The sequence below is a fragment of the Lissotriton vulgaris genome, chromosome 1_2 (assembly GCF_964263255.1).
Source record: "Lissotriton vulgaris chromosome 1_2, aLisVul1.2, whole genome shotgun sequence".
Classification (NCBI taxonomy): Eukaryota; Metazoa; Chordata; class Amphibia; order Caudata; family Salamandridae; genus Lissotriton; species Lissotriton vulgaris.
Genome location: NC_141686.1, coordinates 90,200,771 through 90,212,543, shown reverse-complemented (window position 1 = coordinate 90,212,543; position 11,773 = coordinate 90,200,771). Strand labels below are relative to the sequence as shown.

General features: G+C 40.0%; 1 protein-coding gene across 2 annotated transcripts in view; it reads right to left on the bottom strand.

Annotated features, from left to right (window-relative positions):
- The window catches only part of CACNA1C (calcium voltage-gated channel subunit alpha1 C), a 1,657,037-nt gene that overhangs the window by 421,982 nt on the left and 1,223,282 nt on the right, over nt 1–11,773 (bottom strand). The window lies entirely within an intron of this gene.

Sequence of the window (11,773 nt, the reverse complement as noted above, 5' to 3'; positions counted from 1 at the left end):
AAAAGTTGTGACAAAATACTCTGCAATTTGGCAGCAGGATAAAGGAATAGCTGTCTACGAACGTCCCACGGGGTCTATCTAGTATGTTGAAGCAAGGAAAGTTTGCTCCTCTCGAAATAAAACAATGGTGCCTTAAATGGAAAAGTACTTGAATACTGACTACAGGTCCTCTTAATTTTTCAAGAGAGTTTACAGGCCTTTGCCATTAGTACTTATTTCCTTTTTTTTTTTTTACTTCTTGTCAAATATTACAGGAGGCCTAATTGTAATCTGGCGGACAAGTTCTGAAAATGTGGTGAAAACCTACCTTACCAACTGGACAATCAAAATTATATGAGCAAACAATCCTTCATATTTTTTACGTTTTTATTTTCTCCCTTCTAAAACGACGATCGTTTTCATAGGCAAATACAATGTCATGGTCCCTCGCTATGCATTACTTAAAATATTTCCTAACGTCAACGCATATTTACCCCTCAGTTAACGCTCGCCATCTCTCGTGCGTGCAAGTGAGCCCAACTCTCCTTAGAAGGAGCTGTCTGGCACCGCAGCTGCGCAGTTGACCCAGGAAGTGCTTCGTGTGACCTATTGCCGTTAGAAGCTGCCAGCTAGCCGAGGAAACTTTTTAAAAATGTTTAAATCAAGAAAAGACGTTACTTATCCACAACCCGGTTTCCCGTAAAAATACTGTATTTTCCCACTCCCACGGATTTAATAAGAGGTGAGGAGAGGTGAGAAGAATTAACCAATGGTCTGCTCATATTGTAAATGGCGTAATACATTCATTGATGATGGTTAAGCTGCGCCTGAATCCCTGCTCTGCATTTCCAAAATTACCGTCTGCCCAAAATAAAAGCACCATGATGCCAGCTGTCTGGTGGGAGCCTTTCCCGGTGCTTCTGTAACAGTGTCGAACTAACATTCAAGCACAACCGTGTCACACTTTGTCATGACACTGTCGCGTTTCTCATAGGGAAAAGAAAAATACTGTTAGTAACCCTCAATGTCAAGAGCTGAACAGTTGGAGATGCCAATATGGTGGCTGGAGTAGAGTCTTGTTTCAGTTTTAACAAGCATTGCCAATTATAGGTCTCGCTTCGTCACCTCTTGGTTTTGTAAATGGTGTTTAGCCACGCAGCACAGCATCCATGATGCTGTGCAGGATAGCTAAAGTTTTATTTTGGAAGAAGAAAGGGAGATTTTTGAAAAAGAATCAGGAAAATGTATTTCTCATTGACTTCTATATCGACCTGTATCAGGTCTATTGTTATGCATAGGACTTGCAAGTGTGCTGCCGCAGGATCGGATATCAGAAATTAAAATATACGTTTTTTCCATACCTGTCAGGAGCACGGAGAAATTGCTATGGCAGGCAGAGAAAGTGTAACAAAAATATGGTGCCCCTGCATGCAGGAGCAATACTGGCAGTACATAATGCGAGTTACACAAGGCCTATCTCTGCCATCTGAAGTCCGCCGAGGAATCGGGTTTCTGCCTGCAGAAATCAGGAGGCGAGAGACTAACCTTGAACTCTGTAGTCACCCGTCTGAATCTGAGGGTTGGCATGTATGCCCCACACCTTCAAAATGACACAATTGCTAAATATTATGGATTATTGAGAAAAGCTTTATTATTACCCCTGCTCAAAAGATGGAATCTCAGGTCATGTAAACTTGCCTATGAGCGGTTACAGGAACTCGAAGACAGGGAGGTGATAACAAAAATGGAGCAGTTTTTAAAATTATTGATAAAATTTAGGAATACTTTAGACTAATATCGGAGAAAACAATCAGTCTTGTTTTTAACTGTCGTCTTTTACTCATTTTTAATAGTCTTTATACTAATGCTTTTTAATTTCTTTTCGACCATTGGATGATTTTTTATCTCTCGTATTTTTAATGTTTTACAAATCTGTATAACAATGTATGCTTATATGATATTTGTTTGAATATCGAATAAAGCTTATTTTGAACCTTTTTGGACACAATTGCTTTTTTTTCATTTTAGTTACTGATCCAAGTTGGAAAGGTAGAATATAAACGGCACAAAAGCCCAGCTTTATTTTTTTAAACCGTCCGGGGGAGTGAAAGCACCAGAGGGGCTAGTGGGGGTAGGTGAAGCAACAACAAGGAGATGGTGATGAAAGGTAAAGCAGCACAGTGGCGGGAGGGGCAAACGGCGAAGCAAGGCGGGGGGAGGCCGAAATCAATAGGAGCTGAGGCCTGGAGGTGATGCAAAAACATTAAGTAGAGGGTGGGAGCAATCACAAGGAGGACAGGGCATAGGTGCATGGAAGCAATGGGTAGAAGTAGATGGGCAATTCAAGAGGGGGCAAGGAGAAGCAGTTGGGCAACAGAGACCAACACATGGAGTGCAATGGGAAAAACGTATATGAGGGAGATGGGTCAAGAACTTATGCATTTTAATGGAGTGTTTCACACACATGAAAAAGGTAGTGCCTGAAAATCAAGCAGTGGAAACAGCGATGTCGTCCAGTCGAAGAAGCTGGAAAAGAGGCAACGCTTCATGGGAAGAACAAACACAAAATTGACAACCTGAGACACAAATAGGAAGCAGGCAAATGAGAGTGACAAAGAAAGCCAACCAATAGAAAGCAGTGAGCGAGTGCTAAGTGTAGCATTCTTATCTTACTGTTCTAATAGAATTGTTATTGTACATTCATGTTTCAACGTTCTGTATGTGGGACTTAAGATGTTATGGTTAAGTATTTGTTGGAGGTGGTTGTTCAAGCTGTCTCTCCTTATTAAATTACTTACTACCAACTTCTCTGTCTAATTGGAATACCTCATAATTTGGCGACGATCGGGATACTTAAGAAGAAAGAACCCATTTATTCCTTCAGAGATTTTGTTTAAAAGAGAAGATTTTGGGAGACAGCGTTCACCTTTGCAAGAAGAAGAAAAAGAAGGTATTTATTCTATGTTGTGTAGTTTGATTGCACCAGCGACAGTTTTTATTTTAGTGCTTTGATTGCACCAGCGGGAGAAAAATTGTACTTCATTTTTCTTCGTTCTTTGCATTATTTTCAAATACTACATAAGGGTTTTAAAGGATACAACACAGACTTTGACGCTTTAAATTGGAAACTATGTCCGAGTCTTAACTTTTGACATTTTTGTCGCATTTGACTCCGCTGCTATGCGTTCGTTTCATACTGTTTTGCAGCGCGTCTTTTAAAAACTTACTCAGCCTGTTGGAACACACTCTCTGTGTTCGGCGCTTTCAAGTCTCGAGATTCCACTGTACTACGTAATTTAACAGCGTCACCACGTCTGCATTTCCTGGAACCGTGTGTATTACGCACTACGTCCTCACGCTTGTGACGTATGCCGGCAGCCATTTTAACTTCTGAGACAATCGTTTTCACAGCAACGGATACTTTTTGCATCGGATATTAGATAAAGCCAATTTTCTTGTTTTTAAATTACCGCACATCTTACCTGGTGAACATTTACAAGCAACAGAAACTATTTACAACATCCTGCATCGTGACAACTATCAACAGTGGACACTTTCTACATCACTACGGTGACAACTTTTATTGTTTTAGTTTGTTGTTTTGACGCGCTATTTTACAGTTTCATTTAAATTGACCACTGTGCATACTTTTTTCACTTTGCTTCCTTCTCTTTTTACAATTTTTTTTTTCCAGCATGTAAATATAATCTTATAAGCTTTCCTTTTGTAGCAATTTGGGTTATAATTTCAAAAAAAAAAATTCAAATAACATCACTTCACCTGCACATTTTTTACCAGTAGCTGGTGATCCCAAGATGGAATGGGATTTATGGTATCCAACATTTTTAGCATATGTAGATGTAATAGAAGAAGATGGATGTTCACCAAAAAGAAAACTAGCATTGTTAAAGAAGGAGGCGCAGGGCTTAAAGAATTGGAAAATTTACCCCCTATTGAGAATATAGGTGCTGGAGATTCGAATATTTTTGAAATTGTTGTAAAACAATTAAGTATTAGGTTTGGAAGGAAAATTAATACGGTCATGGAAAGATTTAAATTTTATTCCCGGGTACAAAAAGAAGATGAATCTATTGAAAACGATGTAGCTGCATTACGCACTTTGGCTGGATCCTGTGCTTTTGAGACAATACATTTTGAACAGGTTTTGAGGGATCAGATTATGATGAGTACAAAAAGTAAAAAGATTTAAGAACGTTTGTGGATGGGTACTGAATCTTCTCTCAGCGCTGTGTTAAACATTGCTAAAGGTACTGAACAATCTGAGTTATTTGTGAGCGAAATCAGAGGTCAGGAAAGCAAAAGTAAAGTAGTAATTCCTGAAGTTTCTTTAGTAAAGAATTTTTCTAATTATAAGAAACCCACATTTCCTTTTGCTAAAAAAGAGATTTTTGGGAAGGAAAATAAAACTTTTATAAAAAAAATCCCAGATTATATGTTATAGATGCGTAGCTAATGATCATGTAGGAAGCTACAGAGGTTGTCCAGCATGGAACAAAATATGTATAAAATGTAAGAGGCCAGTCATTTTAACAAAATGTGTAAATCATCACAGAGGGTAAATTTGTTGTCATATGAAGAATGTGAAAATTTTGAGCAGCCTTCTGAAATTAACACTTTATTGTGCGTTGGAGATACTAAATGCAGAGGTTTTCCTAGTGATATTATTATTATCAACAGGGAAGAAATACCAATGCTTATTGATTTGTGTGCCTGGTATACTATCATAGGTAAAAATGTTTTTAACAGATATTGGAGTACAATGAAATTGTTACCACCTGACGTACATCCTGGTGGTTACTCAGGAAAAAAAATTGACCTGGAGGGATACATGTGGGCTGATATTAAATTTAAAGATAGGGCAACTAGAGGCAAGGTGTATATTGCTACTAAGGGTGCATCAATTCTTTGTTGGCCTCACCAACACGATTTAGGCATTAAACTTGACCCTAATGCTTCACCACCAGTGTATGTGGTACCACCTGAAAACAATTTTGTGGTTCAAATGAAGAACACATTTCCATCCATCTTCACTGACGATTTGGGGGTTTTTGTTCATTTTAAACACCGCATTATTCTTAAAGAATCAGCTATTCCCATTCAACATAAGGTCAGGAACGTACCTTTGGAGTATCGTGACAAATTAAAAGTAATTTTATCTGATCTTGTTGCTAAGAAAATTATTGAACCTACCGAATCCTCGCCATGGGTTTCGCCAGTAGTTTTATCCCTTAAGAGCAATGGCGAGCTTCGCTTATGTGTAGATCTTCGTAGTTTAAACAAAGAGATCTGGATTGATAGGCATCCCTTACCCCATATTCATGAACTTATTTCCACTCTCTCAGGTGCCTGTGTATTTTCAACATTAGACCTGGCTAGTGCTTACCATCAGGTAGTTTTACATGAGGAGTCAAAAATTTTTAACCACTTTTATTACACCTGAGGGTATGTTCCAATTTTGCCGAATGCCTTTCGGTTTAGCCAGCGCGGCATCTGTATTTCAAAGACTCATGAAAGCAGTTTTGGAGGGTTGTGAAGGAGCAATTGCCTTTCAAGACGACATTCTAATTTATGGTAAAAGCTTTGAGGACCATGATAGAAACCTAGAAAGAGTTTTAGAATGTGTACAAAAGAAGGGTTTGACTTTAAAATTGTCAAAACGCAAGTTTAGACAGAGCAAGGTCGAATATCTTGGCCATGAGATTTCTTCTCAAGGTATTAAACCCAAGTTTAATCATATTCAGAGTATATCAAAAGCACCAGCACCATCGAGTAAGGAACAATTAGTGTCATTTTTGGGTCTCACAGAATTTTATAGTAAATTTGTTCAAGATTATGCCTCAAAAGTACATCCTTTAAGAACTTTGTTAAAAAAAGATGTTAAATTTTTGTGGAACACTGAGCAACAATCTGCATTTGATTTATTGAAACAAGAAGTCATCAATGCTCCTTTTTTGAGACCATTTGAATTGGGTAAAGAATGCATAGTATGTGTGGATGCAAGCAACGTAGGTTTGGGCTCTGTGTTAATGCAGAAGGACAAGGGCGATGAATATGTGGTTTCTTATGCATCTAGGACCTTGCGGGGTGCTGAATACAATTATTCTACCATTGAGAAGGAATTATTGGCATGCACCTGGGCGTCTGAACATTGCAGACAATTTATTTGGGGAACAAAATTTCGACTAAGGACTGACCACAAGCTTTTGATAAACATGCTGACAGCCGGTGGTGGTAGGACCCTGACTGCGCGTTTAGCACGTTTGGCTGCAAAATTGCAAGAATTCCAATGCATAGTTGAGTATGTTCCTGGTCGTTTGAATGTACATGCTGACTGCATGTCCAGGTTGCCTTTAGTCAATTCCATTAGTATTGACAATTTAAGAGATGATTCAGATGTTGTGTTTAACATTGATGATGTTAACGGTATTGGAGAGTTGTCTAATGGTATTTCTGAGACCAAATGGAGAGAAGCGATGAGCAATGATACCAATTTGTCTTTTGTAGTAAATAATTTACAACACGGTTGGCCTCAGGAAAGAAATTTGTCTGGGATTATTTTATCATTTTTTAAAGTAAAAGTTGAACTTATGTTCGATCAAGGTTTCATAATCAGAGGTGACAAAATTGTTCCTCCAGTTGCGTTGAGGGAAAAAATCATTTTCATGGCCCATGAAGGCCATATGGGTATGTCTAGTACAAAGAGACGTATTCGTGAGTTCTATTGGTGGCCTAGCGTTGATAAGATGGTAGATAAATGGGTCAGTTCATGTTCTCCTTGTGCTAAAAGTGACAAAACTGTTAAACCATTGGCCGTGGGTTTTTACCCTATTGAGTTTGTCACGTGTCCCTGGAAAAAGTTAGGCATTGACATTATTAGTCCTCTTGATTTGTCCACTCACAAGGATGTATTTGCATTAGTATTAATTGATTACTTTTCAAAATGGCCAGAGCTAAAGATTGTTGACAAGATTGGTTCTACTCAGGTGATAACATTTTTAGATGAGGTCTTTTGTAGGGAAGGTATTCCGGCAGAAATTGTGTCGGACAATGGTCCGCAATTTATTAGTAAAGAATTTGTGTCTTTTCTTGAAAGGTGTGGTATAGTGCACAAGAGAGTGTCAAATTACAATCCCCAGGCTAATGGTCAAACGGAACACTTCAATAGGGTTGTTGAAGAATCCATCCAGTTCGCTATTAAAAGCAATTTGGATTGGAGGAAAACTTTACGTGCTACATTATTGTCTTATCGAACTTCACCTAATTCCGTTAAGGGCTTTTCTCCATTTGAAATGCTTAGAGTTAGGAAACCTGGTTTTAAGCTTCTCCTTTGGTGGATAAAGGTTACGTTTCCTTATGAGGCTTCATTTGACTCTACCAAGGTAAGAGACAGAGTTTTGAAATACCAAGAAAAGATGAAAAGGGATTATTTGTCATTAAGCAACCGTGGTAGGAAGATCAAGGTTGGAGATTTTGTCTGAGTTAAGTTTGGTAGGGTTATTGGCAATAACTGGAACAAATGGTCTGATCCATGTAAGGTAACAGAAATATTCTCTAAAGCAGTTAGAGTTGAGGGGGGTAAAGTATGGAATTTTAGAAGGATTTCTTTATGCAAAGGTTTGAATTTGAAAGCAGACCTAGATTTAGGTTCACCTATAACCAATAATGATTTTATTGTGGATCATTCTGATAACAAATAAAAAAATTCTGACAAGGAAGATATGTCTTGCTCGGCCATGCTAGATACTTTTGGGTGTGAAAATCAAAATTTGGATTGTTCTATTCCTGCAGTTGATAATCACACTCAAGATGATGTTTCAAGGATTGTTAATAATGAAAATGATGACAATGTTGTTGTACAAAACTCTGATGTTACAGATGTTGTCTTGAGGAAAAGTGCCGTGTTAAACATATTCCTGTAAAGTTGCGTGATTACTTTCATTGATTTTTTTTTTCTCTTCTCTTTTTGTTTTCTTTTTGGTTGTTTTGTTTATTTTTTTTGTTTTTTTTAAAGGGGGAAGGTGTGTAAGTATCTGTTGGAGGTGGTTGTTCAAGCTGTCTCTCCTTATTAAATTACTTACTACTAACTTCTCTGTCTAATTGGAATACCTCACTAAGCCTCTCTTTGTTCTTGGTATGCAACAACATACCTAGCAACAGACAGCAAATGCGCTCTTTAGCCTCTTGGCTGCTAATGACAAGGGTAACTCGTCATGGACTTTCCATTGATTTCAATGGAAATTAAAGAAGAATTCAAATAATGGCTTAGCAGCCAAGAGGTTAGTAGCTCGACGTAAAAATGCAGATAGTGCCTACTTTATGATATGCTTGTAGGTTTCTCTGCTGTGACAAGTATGACCAGGTCGAGCTTGACAGCCAAATGAAAAGTAACATCCAGTGTAGTTTCTAGGGTGACTATGAAATATTCAAATGAGTTCCAATGAAGTAGATTTTATGTAATATGTTTCATACATATGAATTGTGGATATCATGAAAACCTTAGTGAGTTTAACTCTTTAGTAGGTCAACACGCCCAAACGCTAGTGCTAGTTGAACTGTGTTTTCTCGATGCTCTACTCCCCACAAAGAACCTCCCGAACTTCTTTTCTTGTTGCAGGCATTTATTTATTCATATATGCATGAAGCTCCTGCAGTAATTAGCCTACATGATATCGTTAGTTAAATATGTTCCCCCCACTTTTGTCCGCATCGCCAGAAAAGACTTAACAACGCAGTCTCTCCCTCACACACGTGATGCTGCGGAGCACAAAAAAATGTAAAGTGCATGAGTTGTCTTGTTTACACAATCTTAACAATCAAACTAGTATATCTCCAACCAATTCTAGCGTTTCAAAGTGCTAATTATTGATTGTGGTAGATGCCTACTGAAATGGTTTTTAGACTGACCGCAAGACATATCTAGCTACTCCAACTGCTTATCATTATGTTCGATTGGAATGGCCTGTGGCTCATAATTAGCCATTCCATTGACGATTTTTGAAAATCTGCATTTGCAAATTTGCCATCCAGCTAATAAAATAACATTTTGCTCAGCGACTAACCACATTTCCAACAGGCCTGCTGATTCACCCACAATTCTCTTGCAAGCCCAACAGCCCAGAACTCACTAATGGCACTAATACCTCAGATTACTTGTTTCAAGCAGTTGTTCTACAGAAAAATGACTTCAACACAGTGAGTCTACTGAGCTACCTTGATGGTACATAAGATGCAGCCATTTTCCCATATTAAAAATGACCATTGGAAACTGAACTGAATTGTTTAAAAACTGATATCAGAATGATAGAGGACATTGAATCATGGTTGTCTAGTCCCTACGATTCTGCCAATTAGGAGCGGGAGATATATACATGTGTGTCAATAGGAACATCTGGATGGACTAGCAGATATTGCCTAATATGTCTGAAGTGCTCTTCATGCTTGACCTTTCAGTCACATACTGTCAAATTAATCTTCCTAAAGAGAGTTGTCATTTGACACGGTTTGTGGTGCCTACAAGAACTTTTAGACTTTGTTGCATGCCTTTGGGGTTATATTTTGCCACTGCAATGTTTGAAATGATAAACTAGCAAAACAGTTTTTTAGGATAATATAATCCTATCTAGCAGAGTTTTGCTCCAAATTTGGTGGTTGACAAGGCACAGCCCTTGCTTAGGACGAAGACTAAAGGTGTCTATTTGAATGGCCTGATAAAAAGGGAAATTTTCAAAGCCCTCTAGAAAGGAAACCTTAAAACAAAGTATTGTACATTGTTGATGATCGAAAGCTTTAAAACAAAGCATTGGACATTGTTGATAGAAAGCTTTAAAACAAAGTGTTGGACATTGTTGACTAATGACTCAAATTGTGGAAGTTAAGGGTTATTCGTATAGATTTCCTTTCCCATGCACTTTAAGTTTCAGGAAAATAGAGAGCAAGACTCTGTTTCTTTTGGGGTCTGCCTTTTGTAGGTAGAACAGACCACACGCTACTCGTACATGTCCTCAATAAGAATATATATAAGAATGAAATATGCTTTGCTGCTGCTGCTGTTGGGGGACTCCAAGCCCCAGGATCCTGCACTCCGCACACTCCCATGAGGGAGGAGCCAACTCGCTCTTAAAAAATGCCAACGAGTACCTCGGCGCGGGACGCTTCTTTGTCGCTGCTGCTGTTGGGGGACTCTACTCCCCAGAATCTTACACCCCACACACTCCAAGGAAGGAGGAGCCAACTTGCGCTCAAAAAGTGCCAACAAGTACTGCGGTGTGGGACGCTGCTTTGAGGCTGCCGCTTTTGTGGACTCTAAGCCCCAGAATTCTGTACTCCACACACTCCCAGGAATGAGGAGCCAACTCGAACTTAAAAAGCGTCTACAAGTACTGCGGGAGGTGCGTGGGCAAAACCTACGCAAGGGCGCGCCCATCAGCGACAGGAAGAGGCAAGGCAGGGCAGGGCCACCCCCACTGGCTTATTTATTGTGCGCGCCCAGCCAGCAGCCAAGTTCGTTTTTTTTGCTTTAACTTTACGTTCTGTTTACTGAACTGTCTTAATGGACTCTGTGGCATTTGACTTTTGAGTCTGAATTTTGGGGACTGGGGACTGGCAGCGGGCTTGTTGCCCTATCTCCTAACTATATTTATTTTCATCTTACAGCAAATAATTAATTGCATTTTAAAGGGCGTACGTATACACGTTCTGATATCCATCGGGTTTCTCTTGATTAAATGGGCCATAGTAAAAAGGAAACACCGGGGAAGGGCAGCTAAATGACCAAGTGAAACCCGGCCATCCTCTTCCATTTTGAACTACATCACGGGTGCAATGGGGGTGCTGGAAAAACAGGTTATAAATGTGGAGGAGTCTTTAACCAATTGCACTAATAACATCTCTGGTTCAATTTCAACTGCACCAGATGTAACTCCCACTGTATCCCTGGCAGTTTGTTAGTAAATGGGCAGCGGGAAGGCAAGGAGCCTGAGAAGTGTATCCCAAAATCCCCCCTACTGTCCTACCAGACACCCAACCACCTAGAACACATTTCAAAACTCCATCAACTGTTACCCAGACTTTTTCTGTGCCTGGAGTCAAATGGGTGGGCACGGGAAGTAAAACTTTGGATGGAGACTGCGAGGTGCTCTCGTTTACATCCTCTAATTTAGTAAAACTAATTTTAACATACACGCCTGTGTTAAACCTTAGGTCGCAGCATCAACATTATCGGCGCCATCTTGCCCCCTTTTCGAGCCCATTCATGCGCGTAAGCGGCAGCCATTTTAAGTACTATGGCCTCTCTGCCCATCGTTGATAGCCAGCGCGTCTCTCTGTCTCTCTCTCTCTCCCCTGACCTCGCAAAGCATCCCCCCGCACGCTGACAGCCCCCGCTCTCACATACCTTGGGTCGTAAACCCCTCTCCCACGCAGCTCTGCCTCGGAACCTCATCCTGTTCCCAGCGCGACACCTTCCACCATTCCTTTCATGGTTCCGGGTCCTTTGATAAAACCCCCTTTCCTTTGTGCCCGTTTGTCTTACTCGTTCCCAGGCCGCCACCTGGCCCTGCGGATACTGTCATTACCCCCCCCTCCTGTACAGTAGGAAGCTTCCCTCATCAAAGGATCCATGAGTTGATCAAAGCCCCCACCCCATGAGATCCGATCAACCTCACACATTCCGTGAATCGGCGGAATGTCCAGCTGCGCGACAATCATCACCTGTTGTGACCGGGGTGGGGACTTCAACTGTAAATATGTGTGGGAACGGGCCTGAAGCGGGGAT